We start from the raw sequence: 16,075 nt of genomic DNA, 5'->3' as shown, positions 1-16,075 counted from the left end.
ATTTAAAAATAGCATTGCTTCCAGATCTGCAATTACTCCTTTGGAATGTAGGTATCTGCTCTTCTTTATGTAACTAGAAAAAAACATTAAGATGCTTTAGGCTATAGTTCCAACATCAGCCATGCTGGATGGAGACAATAGATGCTATAAGCTATATTAATATTCCTTTACTGTTTCATTTTTCTCCAAAATCTGTACACAAAGTGCATGCATCATATGAAAAAGATCTCTGTCCATTCAGAAGTAAGCCTTATTAAATTAATGGGACTTAGTTCCAGGTAGGTTTACATAAGCACAGTTCTGCTTGCTTCAATTAACGGCTAATCTGTTTTATTAGTGACCATTAGGAGGCTATGGTTTGCCAGCTATCCCTACAGAGCATGAGGTGGAGTAACTAGAATGCCAGACTCAAACCCCATTTAATTTCACAGTCACTTTTTTGTTACCCAATCCAGATTTTTATAACAAAATGTAAATCAATATAATTAAAATGGAATGGTTCTATTGCTTGAGAAAACTGGAATGGCCTTTCTTTGTAAATTAGCCTATTTCAATCGCCTTTGTCCAAAGAATGAATGATAGAGGCTAGTAACCAAATAGTCTCTCAAAATCCAGAATAAACCCAGAAATTATTTTCTGACCAGAACTGGACAGTTTTGGCTGTTTCAATGGATCTGGAAAATTCCAAACTTTCTTATCAAAAGATTTTGGAGAGGATGAAAAATTAGGAAAAAAAGGAAGCTGGACAAATTCTAGAAGGCAATATTTTCTAGGAGGAATTTGACCCATTTTCAGAATAAGCTTGAAATCATCAAGCAAGCAATCCTTAACAGTTAGAAAGGCTTTCAATAAATCAAAGAATCTAAAAGAAAATGAGAGAGACCATCCTTTAATTATTTCCCTCTGCAGAAATGGGCTGAGTGCCCAGAAAATCACTAGGAGTGTGTGTTGTTAACCATATAGAAAATACAGTTGGTCAGGGGGCAGGACTATAATAAGTCTAGGTAAAGGTTGCCCTGGTCTCTTGATATGGACAAATTTCGACAGATTTGTGATCTGGCTTTTAATGGGGCCAAATTGTCCCTTAGGCAATATTGTATAATACTAAGCCACAAAAAGCGGCTTGCAATTTCATTTTGTGCCTGTGGAAGTTAGTGTTGACATAGTACAGGTAGTCCTCATTGAGTAACTTCCTCATTTAGTGACCATTCACAGTTTTGCAGTGATGAAAAAGCAATTTTAAGATCAATCCTCATATCAATATTTGAAATCTATCAACAATTGATTTTTTTTGTAAATTAAGATGGCCAAAAAGTTATTAAGCAATTTTGGAAACCCAATACTTATGATTTATTACAGCATATTGCTGATACACGTATCTGTCAGCAAATCTTTTAATAAATTGTACAAAGAAGAGGACTTTCAAGCAATCAAGTCACTATTTTTGTGAGTTTGTTTATTTATCTGATTCATATCCTATCTTTTGGCATAGGAGCTCAAGGCAATGTATGTAGTTTTCCCCCACCAAAATGTTGTTCAGCTTTTAAAATTCATTCTAAATTGTTGAATTGTTTTATTTTATTAAATGTCCAGACTGTTCTGTACACTCAGGTGCACATACACCTGTCTATCTCCTTGTATATCAAGATGTAGAAAGGCTATCATATTACTTATGCACTACTACGTACCTACACCATAGTTATGTTAAAATATCTATAGCCATTTAAGAGTTAGTTGTTGATTTATTTATAGAGTTGCTCAATCAACAGATCAAAACAACACATCATCATCAAAGATGTTACAGTATAATGAAATATATTATGTCAGAGTGAAATTGGTACAAGCAGATATAATCAAAAAGCAATCAAGGTAGATTAGATAAGCCATTCTAAGAGTTTGGAATTAATACAAAACAAGGTTTTCTAGAAAGATGCCTTTTTGGGTGTCCCTTCAGGAAACATTTTTCAGAAAAGAAATGGTGGCAAAGCCAGACTGGTGGACCTATGGTAAAATAATATTTTTCAATCTTGGTGATCCTATCCTCAAGTCTGAGGAGTTAGGATCAGAAGGACATGTCTGCCATTGGTTTACATATTTACAATTGAAAGAAAGGTTTAAATTAGACAAAAAGAGTTATGGGTTTGACTTTGTTAAAAATGAATTGGAAATCCTACTGTGGTAGAGATGAACATATCGCTAAAGTCTATAAAGCATTATTGAATTTGAATTTGGAAAGTGAATATATAAAGCATTGTATGATTCAGTGGGTAAGAAACTTTGGATATACCGGTAATGTAAAGCTTGAACAATGGGAAAAATTGTGGATGAAAGGTTTAAATTTACATTAATTACAATTTAAAAGAAAATTTTTAAAAGATGATGTATCATTGGCATTTAACACCAAATAAGTTATCAAGAATGTATAAAGGTACTTCAGATTAATGTTGTAAATACAAATGTAAATAAGAGACTCTTTATTATTTGTGGTGGACATATGATAAAGCAAAGAAATATTGGAGTAGCATTCATATTCTAACACAGAAGATTCTTAAAGTGAATATAAAGATAAAACCAGAACTTTTATTTTGGGTTTAATGGAAAAAGACTTGGAAAAACTTTTTAGAACTTTGATGTTAAATATGTTGATGGCAGCAAGATCACTACGTATATGCATAAAAATGGAAGAACATTTCGATCCTCATGATGGACGAATGGCTAGAAAAGTTGATGGAGTTAGCAGAGATGGCTAAATTGACTGCTTTGATAAAAGAAAAAAAAACATAATTACTTTTGCTTCTACTTGGAAAACACTTCTAGACTTTGTGCTTGAAGTGGGAAAAAAAAGAAATTTGATTTTAGGTTTTACCGATTAGATAGATTTGTTGATATAGAAATGTCTAGTTTATACTATTATGTAAAAGTAAAAAGCTGAGGTTCTACTGCACCAAAGGGAATCAGAAGTCAACACCTTTTCTTTCTTTTCCCTTTCTTTTATACACTCTTTCCTTCCCTTTCCCCTCCCCTATTTTTCCTATTATTTGTTTTTGTATTTTTGTATTTTATATTATAAACTAATAAAAAGGACAATTTGAAGAGTTACTAGCAGTAACTCCCCACAACAACAAAAACCATTAAGCCAATTCTTGGGAGCAAAGCCAGGTCTCCGAAAAAGCAGGTATAATTGGGGCCATTCAAATCTCACAGGGACTGCTGTTCTATAAAACAGGCATGTTGACAGAGAAGCATATCTGTGGGATCTCATCTGAGGTCAATGCATAAGTGATGGGACTTGGAACCCTTGCACCCTTCTGCCAAGGGCAGAAATAATTACAGAAAAGACATCCTGCAGAAACAAGGCTGTGGACTAGTAAGTGCTTTATCGGTCACAACCAATGCTTTCAATTGCCCCTGGAAGACTACTGGTAACCAGTGCAGCTCATGAAACAGAACTGCTATATAGCTATGGCTAGGTGCACCCATAACTACTCATGCTGCTGCATTCTGGACCTGCAGTAGCCTTTAAATGGTCCTCAAGGGTATGTATGCTCTTGTAGAGACCATTCCAATAATAAAGGTGAAAGTTGACTGAGAAGGATTGCCCAGGAATAAGTTCAGTTGGTGACCCAGATTGATTTGGTCAAAGTCCATCTGCTCTTTAAGACATCTGTCTAGGAAGATATCCAAACTCTGCATGATTCTACCTGGATAGTGTGATGCGATCCAGAACCAAAAGAGGAAACTGATTGGATCCAGGTGGCTCCAAAATTCATAATTACCACAATAATTTTCTGACTTGTTGGCTGATCTAGAAGGTGATTTTCCATCCATTCTCTTTTGCAATAAGTTCTGAACATGTGCTGAAATCCAAGATCTTAATAAATTATAACTCACTAATTTAGCTAGACTGACAATAATGATCAAATTTGGAATTCTTGCTGTGATTTTGTGTGTATCCCTCTTTTTCAAAGAAAGAAGGAAAGAAGGTAGATTTAGCTTCCTTGACTTAAAAAGGAATTTTTTTACTAAAAAAAAAAAAATCATGTCTTTCCTGTGTGCAAGTCCTAGACTTACAATAGTTCATTTAATGGCAGTTAGAAATTACAACAGCACTAAAAAAAAACCACCATTTTTCACACATGACTATTGTGGCATCCCCATGGTCATGTGATCAAAATTCAGATGCTTGACAACTGATTCATATTTATGATGATTGCAATATCCTGGGATCATGTGATCACCTTTTGCAACCTTCTGACAAGCAAAGTCAATGGGGAAGCAGATTCATTGAAAAACCATGTTACTAATTTAACAACTGCAGTGATTCATTTAACAACTGTGGCAAGAAAGGTTGCAAAATTCACTTAAGAACTGTCCCTCTTAGTAACAGAAATTTTGGGCTCACTTGTGTTCATAAATCAAGGACTACCTGTATGCACAATTCTGAAGCTAGCATTTGTGTTCCAGAATTGGCATAAGATACAAATCTTATACATAACTCCTGTGTTGTTGGCTTGGGACAGAAAGTTCCAAAGTATTTTCCCTCATATTTTTCACACAGTGTCTGAAAGCAGAAATGCAGAGCATGTCAGAAAGCTCAGTCTAATTGATGGCAACCAATTGTAATTACTTTTCTGATGGAGCCTTCTGCCAGGAAGGTTTTAAATTATCTCCTTCCCATTTCACAAATTATCTCCTTCCTATTTTCAACTGACAAAAGTGAGGATTATAAAACACTCAGCCATTCTATTCAAAGCCTGCATTCAAGACTGACTTTAATTTAAAAAAATAAAAGTAAGCTCACTCGTTTCAAAATTTCTCTGGGGGGAATAGGCGTATCTTGAATATCAGAAAGGTTAGCTGCATTTTGTGGTGAGTGAAAGGCTAATACCAGTTGGCTGAGAGCTAGTTAAACAACCGTTTAAACAACAACTCAGGTTAAAATATAGTGCCCCATTTGAAATATCTGGGAAGTAAGGATGCTTTGGCCCTGGGCCCAAAAATCTGGCATCGGACTTACATCCAAACTCCTGTCACAAGTCAAAGTACCACTATTTACACTTATTTCAACCAAATGTACTTTCCTTTGAAACAATTTCCTGTAAAAATCACTTAATTAGGACTCAAATAATTTAGTATAATAGGTATGCACCAGCAGCTTGAACTAGGCTCAGAAGTGAATTAAGAATCAACTGAACTCTTTCAGAATTGATAAAAGAGAGTCCGCCTGCTATACCAATTAAAACAGCTATCATTAGTGCATTGTTATTGCTGCTCTTATTATATAAACCCTTTTAATCAATTAAGCCACTGTGCTACAAAGTAAAACCCAATCTCTAGCATCATCTTTCTGAGTGTGCTTGTATTACAGGTAGTCCTCAGGCTACAATGGCAATGGGGACTCTGTCGCTAAGTGATGTGGTTGTAAAGTTATCCATGCCAAACTTGGCATTCACCAGAGGAGCTATTTTACAAGAATGCATATAACAGACTCTCCAAACGTCCTTCTCTGAAATATTTATATTATTTAAATTTATATACTACCTGATTCCCAGAAATTCTGGGCCATTTCCAAATGATTGGGGGGGGGGAACCCATCCAAAACAAAACAAAAAGTGGTAGAGCTGGAAGAATAACAAACTGAGGGGAAACCAAAGAAAACAAGCTAGGTTAAAAGGCAACTTCAGTCATCCTCACCAAAAGCCCGGGTGAAAATTGCCTACCTTTTGAGCTCAGTCTTAAAGATCTGCAGTGATGGATTAACCATTACCTCCTGAGGCACTCAGTTGCATTTTCAGATTAATGGGATGCTTATTACTGCATCTAATTAGAAAACAGCAGCCCTGCTCCTCCCCATCCTTCAGCCCTGGCAACTATTCAGTATATGGCTAATTTGAGCATGCTGCTACACTTTTCTGGTTTGAAATTCCACATTCAACAGGAGCAACTGCAATTAAGTGATGCATAAATGAAGGATGTTATGTTGTGTAATTCATGGAGGCACCTTTGAAAGCAAAAATTTTGGATTCTCAGGATAAAGTAGTACAGAACATGAAATGGAGTTCTGCTCTAACTGTCTCCGTAACATTACGAGACAGTGTAATAGGCACTATACAATATGTGGGAATTTAACACCTAACTCCAATAGAGATCCAGCTTCTAAAGGCTAGCTCAACATGGTGTGTCTCATTTCTAGTGAATAACAGAAGCCAACTGAAGCATGTCACTGAGATGGGAATCTATTGCCCCTGTTTTCTTTATTAGGCATTTGAAATACAGGCTGAGTCTGAAATTCCATTCCACATTTGCAGACCCACTCATCTGTAGACACTACAGAGACTTTCAAGGAACGTCACCTTCAGAGTCATGTGTACGTCCTCTTTTCCAGAATCATTTCCATAATTCTATGCTCAGGGTGAGCAATGATGTCCTTGCTCAGCTAAATGGGAGACCTTCACACAGAGCAACTCCCCTGTGACTTCCTGCTTTCCTTTCCAAAATCAAGGTGGAGCTGTTTCTCATCTAGCTCTGTGACAATACAGCCAGAAAGCCATGGTCCTCAGGAGCTGCTGAAGAGTAAAAGATTGGGGCCAGCAGCAAGGGAACAGCAAAATGCTAGAGGCAGTGTTTTAAAAGAAAAACAACTTCCTACATTTGAATTTATAATTGATGTTGATGATCCTGGTCACCCAGGTCCTAAGCATCAGGAAAATATCAAGGAAATATTATTCCTATTTTTATGGAATAACATTAATTTATATCCTGTACTTTACTTGCCCATGAAAGCAAGAATTGCCTAGGGCTTCCTAAGACAGAATGGAAATGCCTATAACTACATCCACTTCTATCCCACCCTGGGGGACTTTTGTAACCCAGATGCATGGCATGAATCTGATTCTCAAATCATTGTCTGATCAGTTTGACAATTCTAATATTATTGGCCAATCCTCAGAAATAGTAAAAGTAATTTTTGGGAGAAGCAGCAGAAAATTTCTAATGCTACTGATAACTTGCCTTCGGGTTACTCTTCTTAAAATCACTAAAAGCCAAACCTCACACTTTGATTAAATATTTCTACACACAGGCAAAGTGTAGTTTTTGAGAAGGGAGGGGGAGAGGAGTATTCTGCATCACATCCCTGAGAGTTGTTCACAACTGAGAATAGTCACAAATATAGAAATCCACTAAAGTATGAACATAACAGTTTGATTCTTGCTCTGCAAAATTAAAAAAAATCAGTTTGGCGATATGCATGATCCTTGTAGAAAGGGAATTGGTGAAGGCAGTTTGTACAGGGCAGAAAAATATGACCATAGGACTCTGCCATGGTTGTAAATTTGAGCCACTCACCAAGTACTGGAATTTTGATCACATGCCCTCTGAGACTGTATGACAATGGTTGTATGTATGAGGACTAGTTGTAAGTTCATTTTTTCAATGCTGTTTTAACTTGGAACAGTCATTGAACAAATGGATGTAACCTGGGGACTTCTTGTACTCCATACAGACTTAAGACTACAACTGAGCCCAAAAGTTTTGTTGTTAAACAAGACAGTTAAGTTGTGCCCCATTTTATGACTTTTCTTGCTACGGTTGTTAAGAGAATCACTGCAGTTGTTAAGTTAATAACATGAATGTTAAGTGAATGTGGCTTCCTCATTCGCTGTGCTTGCCAGGTCACAAAAGGTGATCACATGACCCCGGGACACTGCAACTGTCATAAATACATGCCAGTAGCCAAGCATCTAAATTTTGATTACATGACCACGGGGATGTTGCAACAGTCATAAGTGTAAAAAAAACAGTCATAAGTCATTTTTTTCAGTGTCATCGGAACTTCCAACAATCACTAAATGAATGGTTGTAAATCAAGGACTACCTGTACAAGTTTAAGACTTGAACCTAGGAGTATGAATTTACCAGTCAAGTGAAAGCAGATCAAAGACAATAAGTGGAAATCCTTATTTAACATTTCTTGTTCAGATCAGTAGAATAATAAACACTCCTAAATGAACTACGGTAAACAATACAACCAATTCAATCTTGGGGTTTCTTTAGCTTTTTTTTTTAAATTAAATAACCTACGATCAATACTGTCTGATTCAAAAACCAGTAACAATGAGCTGACTGTAGAGTAAGTTCTGCATATGTTTTTTCTAATACACACACTTTTGTGTGAATTTTCCCATATGATGCAGACTTTTTCATAAATATGTTCACTGCAGAATCAGGAAAAGTGTGAATATTAAGTATAATGATTTTGCAGTTTGTTTATTAGGTTTGGAAGTGCAAAATTAGCTAAGTTTGTATTAAAATGCAACTGGAATAAATTTCTATTCTATCCCTACTGACAGGTTATGAAATATTGTATCTGATGCCTGCTAAAATAAGAAGTCTATAACCTGGAAATACTCCAATATTGACTTCAGTTTCAATTTCAATCGCAGATTAAGATTTCAGAATGTGATCTCATTACTTGGAGAAATTGTTGTTTAAAAAGATTAGTTATTAGAAACATCAAGATTGAATAACCAATTGCATGAAGAGAAGTAAATGTCTCTCCATTTGCATACAAGATTCTTTCCCAATCTGATAGTCTCCATTATGTGCTGAAATGCAACTCACGGAATTTAATGCTGATTAATAATTCAATTGGAAGGACTAACAAAATCAGGCATACAGAAATCTAGTATTGGAAGGAAAGAAATCTCTAGATTACATACGGTAATTCATATAACAATTCCTTTCAGCCTCCAAATATTGCTGTCATAACTAAGATGAGATGTTCTTTAAACAGCAGATAGACTAGTGAGACTTTACTACTCAAAAATGCAATATCCAAAGTAATATTTATATCTAGATATCTATTTATAGCATTTCAAAAACCGTTCCATTCTCATGACATCATGGTAAAACTAATGAGAAACCATACAGTGACAGGTAAATAAGCACAATCTGATCTTTCAATTAAACTCCAATTTACAACAAGATAGAAGAAATACTTGGCAGCCCCATATGACATCATCTTCCAGCTTGCACCAAGAGGCTCCTAGCATTCCAAATTATGTGTTCCATTAGCTCTTGTATATTGATGCCAAGCGAGAGGGAGGCTAAAGACAACAACATCTGGGAAAAGAGGCCATTTTAGAAGCCATTTCTCCTATTCAGATGGGAAAGGCCTTTGACTGTCTTCTCAAAGGTGGAAACAACTAACATGAAGCCCTTTCTATTCTGATTGTAAACTTTCAGAAGCTAACTGACTTGGTCCTGTTGAAACAGCAAAGCTGAATGAAGGCCCCTTGCTGGAAAGAAAGCGAAGGAAAGCAGGTTTTTGCTAAACAATCTCACTTTATGATCATTTCATTTCAGCAGATGTAAGCTGAAGAGAATTCTGTTGTTTTTAGAATTTCAGTTTGGTTGCGCTTCTATATTTGACAAGTTATTTTCTTGTTTTGCAATAAAAGAATACCAATTGACTAAAAACCATCATACCAAAGCTAAGATAAAGTATTGCACTGATTATATCAATCTGTATACTTCCCACCTCAGAGGAATAGCAAGGCTGCATACTTGCTTGCATAAGTGGCCTTTGGGCAGTGTATTTTTATTAGAAGGTAGAGCTTTGGAGGAAGAGACCTGGGGTCATAATTTTTTTCTTATTTGCACCAGCTACAGTATGAATGGGTCAAATATCTCTGTGTGGAAACAATGCCTGGTTTGCCCCCATTTGACTTTCAATGTGCCTTTGGGCCTCTTACCTTGATCCACAGGCAAAAGCAGGCCACATCCCATGAGTACAGGCATTTTCAGTCATCTGTAGCTCAGAGGATGTTGGGTGGAAAGCAAACCTGCATTAAGGAGGGACTAATCTACAAAGGCTTTAGCCAGGGGTGTCAAACTGCCAGCCTGTGGGCCGATTGCATCATGCGGAGGCCGCGCCCACCCCAGCTCCGGCAATGTGAAAAAAGTCACGCTACATCACGACATGTCACGTGACATGGCGAGTTTGACACCTGTGCTTTAGACTCATTGCTCTACCTTACAAGATTTAATACTCTGTGTGTTCGGCACAACCTCTCTGATTCTGCTCAGGCTTTTCCAGTGCAAGTCATGCCCAGAAGCAGCCACATTAGTAGGAGCATCCATGCTGGCTGAAGAATTGTGGGAATTAAAGTCCACATATCTTAGCATCACCAAAGTTCAGAAACATTGTGATAGAGCCTGGCATCCCAGCTCTGAATCAGTCCTTCCCCAAACCTTCTAATCTGTAGCCACCTCCACATTTGGGAACAAATTGGATTCTTTCCCCCACCTCCATTTTCACTGTGGTCCAGATTCCGAGGCACAGAGCGACTATATTATAAAAGTGGTAGCTTGTTTAGAAGTGGAATAACTCTAACGAGCTCCCACAAAACAGAACTATTCAATATGTTGAACTTCAGCCCGCAACATGTCCAATGGCTCCAGGAGACACTATTTTATGGCCCTAGATAGATGATAACATACTATATCTTTGGAAAAGGGAGAAGATAAAGAGACTTTTTATTCAATTGCTTTAACTATATGATGCAGAAAGGACTCCTTTCCTACATTACAAAAGGATTTTCTGAGCTAGCAACCTCCCAAATAGGGAAACAGTTTGATTGGGTGGCTTGGATTCTTCCTGAAGACTGCCAGTATGGTTTGTGCAAATTAGATTTTGCAAGCAGAATTTTTTTTTTTAAAAAAAAAAGGGTTAGAAATGCTAATTGTATAAACCTGAAATAGCAATTCCATTGGCCTGTTTACATTATAATAAGCTGCCTTAATATTTGTTAAAGTCTGACATAACACAAGTAGTAAGATATTGGCATTCAAACTTTTGGCATAGCTTGCTGTGTGAATGTACCACCTGAGTTTACTAAAATGTATTCATTTATTCACTCCATTTTTGCAACTGCCTGTTTCGCAGCAATTTCATTAGTGGGCTGATTTCAATATAGACAAGATTTGAAGAATAAATAATAGTTCCTAACTTTTAGTGTGTCATGGTGTAATGGGGACTGTTATTCCTCCACTCTTGCTGTGTCATTTGCAAGATTGCTGGAATAACAGCCCACATTACACTAGCTTGAGTATTTTTATTTCAAGGCAGGTAGTCACACAATTTGGAAGATGCTTGGGGCTGACTAGCCTGGGGTTTAGTCTGGAATTTTAAGAATTGCTGAAGAAACAACATTCCACAGCTCCTAAAATTCTGCCTAATTATTTGTCCTATAAAGCAGCGCCCCCCCCAAACTTTTTTTTTTTAATCAGGGACCGGTTTTGAGAAAAACAATTTTTCCACAGACTGGCAGCAGTAATGGGGTAGTGGGGAGTGGAAATGGTTTCGCACACTATCTAGATCCCGCACATGTGCAGATGACGTTTGCTCATTTGTGCGGCCCAGTTCCTAACAGGCACAGACCAGTACTGGTTTGCAGCCCAGGAGTTGGGGACCCTTGCTATAAAGGATTGCAAACTTGGTAGTCAGTCTTCTTTAGAACTTCATCTGAGGCAGAGCATTCCATTCACCTAAAGATCTTAGTTATCTCCTGGCTAAGTGGACATGGATCTTCTGATGCAATGCCAGAACTCCATCACAACAAATTAAATCATGGCTGTTGATGTGAGAAAAATTATCAAGGCTATGGGCCCTCTGTAATCACAAACATTCTCCTAACTGAACTAAGATTCTAATACTAGATTTAAAAAAATTGCATATGTTTTCTACCAGTTCTTATTCAATTAGATGAAAAAGAACTTGCTTCAGAACTTGCTTTTAAATAACATTGATGAAATTCTCATGATGTTCTTGGGATACATGTCTTATGAATTATGGCAGAAGAAATGTGCTTTTGACACTGCTTCTAATATGAAAAATAATTTCTGGAATTGTACTGCTGTAGGCTACTATACAATTTAAATTAGATTTTAGATTTTATTTATTTGTGTACTACTTTTATTGTTTTTACAAATAACTTAAGAAGTGAACATATCCAGTCCAACTTTCTCTCCTTTGAGGTGGGTTGGGCTGAGAGACAGTGACTGGCCCAGCATCACCCACCCGCCTTTCATGGCTAAGGTGGGCTTCAACTCATATTCTCTTGCTCTCCAGCCTGGTGCCTTAGGCACTGGCCCATGTCCACAAAATTTGCAAAAAGCATCAAAGTCACCTTGACCTCCAAACTGAAGAACTGTTCATACCATTTGTGCTCTGCTGAAGCACATCCTCTCTGAATTTTAAAGGGTCTCCTTGGCTGTCTGTGACTAACATGACTATAAGATAACCCATACCATATGACTGTAAGATTCTGTTCTTTTCCACTCACTTGCTATAGCATCAGCTGAACTTCAGAAGAGTAAACAGTGCTCTGATTGTCACCTAATCTGTTGCTAAAATACTAATAGAAAAGAAGACGGGGAGATAGGAAGAATATTTGCCCTCTAATAAGGTTGATTTATTTTTCTTAGTGGGTTATTCTAATCATTGGCTCCCATTAACTGCAGACCCTGATATTTATCAGAATGTATATGACTCATCAGCTATTGGGAAACAGGAATGAGGAATAATGGGAAATGAATGAGAAGTAGGGAGTGGAGTGGAACGAGGTGAAGCTGTTGAAATCATTGTTTTCTCAGAGCCATTACTGATGACTTTATTTTTATTATATTTTTGAAAATAGCAACAGACACACAAAAACCATTCACATCCAGGGAGGGATGAGAAATGAATCTATGCATACAACTCTGCCTCATCTACTTGGTCCAGTTAAAAGGCACCAGGAAGCAACGCTGAAAAAGATCTGAGCTACTGCTGACCTAATGAGACTGAACGACCCTCAGTGAAGTAATCTTCAAATTTTCAAATCAGGGTAAAGGACTACAGACTTTGGCAGGAACTCTGTAGGTTTAGCTGGAAGTACAGTTCAGTGGCAGAGCATTTGCTTTGCCTATTTATTTATTCATAAAATTTATTGGCTGCCCATCTTACCATAGGGTAACTGGGCAACAGTTACATCTAAGTTAAAAGATAAAAAGTTAAAAACAAACATTAAAACCAAAGACACATGGGGAGGGTGGGGGTGGAGATAGGGCAAGGGGGGAATCTGTTATTACTCAATCAACCACCTCCGTTTCACTGTTCCCTGACTGGGATCCAAAGGTGACATCTTTAGGTCCTTACAAAAAGCTAGGAGAGTTGGGGTCAATCTCACATCCGGGGGCAAGATGTATCAGAGGGCATGAGCAACAGCAGAGAAGGCCTTCTTCCTGGACCCCGCTAGCCAGAATAATTGGGCTGATGGGACATGCAGTGAGCCTCCTCTGCCGGTACGAGTGGGACGGGCCAATCCCATTGGGGTGAGACAGTCCCTCAAGTAACCTGCCTGCAGAAGATACTGCATTCAAATCCCAGCAATGTCACCTTAGTTATTGGTCATCACCTTTAAAATCCTATGTGGCACAGGACTAGGATATTTACAGGATTGCCTTTCCCTAAGGACATCTACCAATCTTTCCAGGTCAGATAAGGTGGGCGCAAACGCCTGATCCCTTCCTCCAAATATTGTCATCTAATGGGAGCGAGGAAGCATGCTTTTTCTGTGGTAGCCCCTGCCCTATGAAATATCTTGTCTCCTAAAGTTTGGCTGGCCTCCACCCTTTTTAGCCTTTTGTAAGGCTTTTAAGGCCTGGCTTTTCCCCCAGGTGTTAGGAGAAGATTAGATAATGGCATGTTAGCATGGATTGGCACCAGGTTTTTGATGTTTTTAAGATTTTATGTTTAAATCAGACATGTCAAACTCGCGACGTCACATGACGTCATACAACATATCGGGCCGGTTTTGCCATTGCTGGCAATGGGGTGGGCACAGCTTCTGGATGACATGTCCATCCCGCGGGCTGGCAGTTTGACACCCCCGTTTTAAATGGTTGTGTTTTATGGTTTTTCAAATTAGTTTACATGTCTTTTAATCTTTGATGGGAGCCGCCCAGAGTTGGCTGAATGGTGGACAGCTATATAAATGTTTTAAATAAATAAAATAAAATAAATAAGTGCCACAAGCTATAGCCCAGAAAATGTTTTTCTTTGCCTCATCTTAGAAAATATCTGCCAATCAGAAGCAGCAATGTGTTAGATCAGGTCACTCACTTAAGTCTCATAGAGCTTATGAGCAGCCACCTCCAGCTAAGACTGGTTCTCAGGCAGTAAGTGCAAATGGATAATGCCTGAAGGCCAGGAGTAGAGAGGAGAGCAGAAAGATTAAATTTCTAATTAGCCTTTCAAAGCATCCACAACGTTTAAAATGCAATTATTCCTATTTCAACCTCAGAAAGCATTGCATTAAAAAGACAGCAGCTAAAAAATGCCTCAGGTACAATATAATTTAAAAGCAGCTGGAAGAAAATCTTCAGAGTTTCCTTTTAAAATATGCAGTAATGAGGTTATACATATTTCTCTCCCCAGGTTAAGTGAGCACTAGGCATAGGCATCCACAGCTAGTCACAATAATGAAAATACAACATTTTGCACACAAGGAGATCATGACACAACCACAACGATGTCATTGTATCTTTGCATTCCCAACATCTGATGTAAAACCATAAGTTGCAGGGTTTCAATTGTGGTATCATGGTGCATGTTTAGTCACTTAAAACCTCCACTCTACTCCCCACAGTTCTCTCTCCATGATTCACTAGTAGTGCTTCCTTCAGATAAATTTCCATTTTTCTTCTGTGTCAAGAGTGGTGAACTTTCCAATGACCAGCAAAGTTATGGCTGGGGAGAACATTGGCAGATTGATGACTGCTGGTCCCTTCCTGGCAGGTACAAAAATAAGAAGGAAATTCATAGTTATGGCTTTTCTAGTGAACGTCCAAGTCTATTTCTAGCTCCCCACAATTCTATTCTTTCTCCCTCCCAAAACAGAAGTTGATAAACTCCATCTTCTTGGAAAAGACTTAATGAGCAAAAATCAGTCAAGGCATGATCGCTTATACAGCAGCAAAAACAAAATAACATCTCAAAGGCTTGCAAAACTTATACACCTACACTTTCTCTGGGTATTGTTCCAAGAAATTATAGAGATAAAAATCTCGCAGCTACCAGCGGTTTTATTGTGCAATTTCACTTGTTGAGGCAAAGAAGGTACTTTTGCTGTCAATGGAAGTCATGGGCCCTTTGAAACAAATGAAAGTTTTGAGATTGATTGTTGTTATTTTTGAAAAAGCAGTGCAAAGTTTTTAATAGACAGTTAATTTCCAGCAGACTTTTGTGGATACCTCATTGTGGCTGGTGACAATGAAAAATGGACTCACACATTTCTTCCTTATTTCTAAAAAGAGTCCCTGCAAGATAAGAACATAAAGATTTCAGTCTGTTAGCTGTTAAAGAAAGTTACTCAAAAACTTTAGATAAGCATTCCTCAGTTTGGACTCTTTCAGTTTGGGGAATACAATTTCTAGAACTCTCAATAAATATGGCCAAGATAGCTGAGAATTTTAGAGGTTTTAAATTCAATCAAGGGGATCCACAGGTTGGATCCAAAAAGTCAAGATGGTATCTGCAATTCTGTGATCAAAGCTGGCATTTTTGCTTTTTAAAAAAGGTATTCTGTGGACATAAGCTCTGATTATAACACACCTAGAGGGTACCAAGTTACAGAAAGCCACATTAGTTGACCAACTGAATATTCTAACAATAAGAGTATTTCTGTTTTGCAGTTTATAGGATATCTCAACACAATTCTAGCAGCAGGGTGTTTCCTTCTACACACTTTGTTCCAACCAGAAGTTTGATACTGTGTTAAAGAGAGACATAAAATAACTTTCCTGTGTTTGATTTTTAAACATAGTACCCCTGTGTTTCCTGAGACCACATATTATATGGAAGACCTGGCTCTGCCAACTGAATCACATAACATAGCTGGAAAGCCTGGGAAAATTATTGGAACAGACATATAATTAATATGCTGTGGTTCTCCAACTTTTTCATAGTCTTGAGGATACTACAGGACAAATCCACCGGTGCCCAGTGTTGCAAATCCACAATGATAACAGT

This window comes from Crotalus tigris, unplaced genomic scaffold (genome assembly GCF_016545835.1).
Source record: "Crotalus tigris isolate CLP2741 ecotype Arizona unplaced genomic scaffold, ASM1654583v1 scf7180000017987.690289119674:8195010, whole genome shotgun sequence".
In the NCBI taxonomy this organism is placed as follows: Eukaryota; Metazoa; Chordata; class Lepidosauria; order Squamata; family Viperidae; genus Crotalus; species Crotalus tigris.
Note: the sequence above shows the minus strand (reverse complement) of the source record.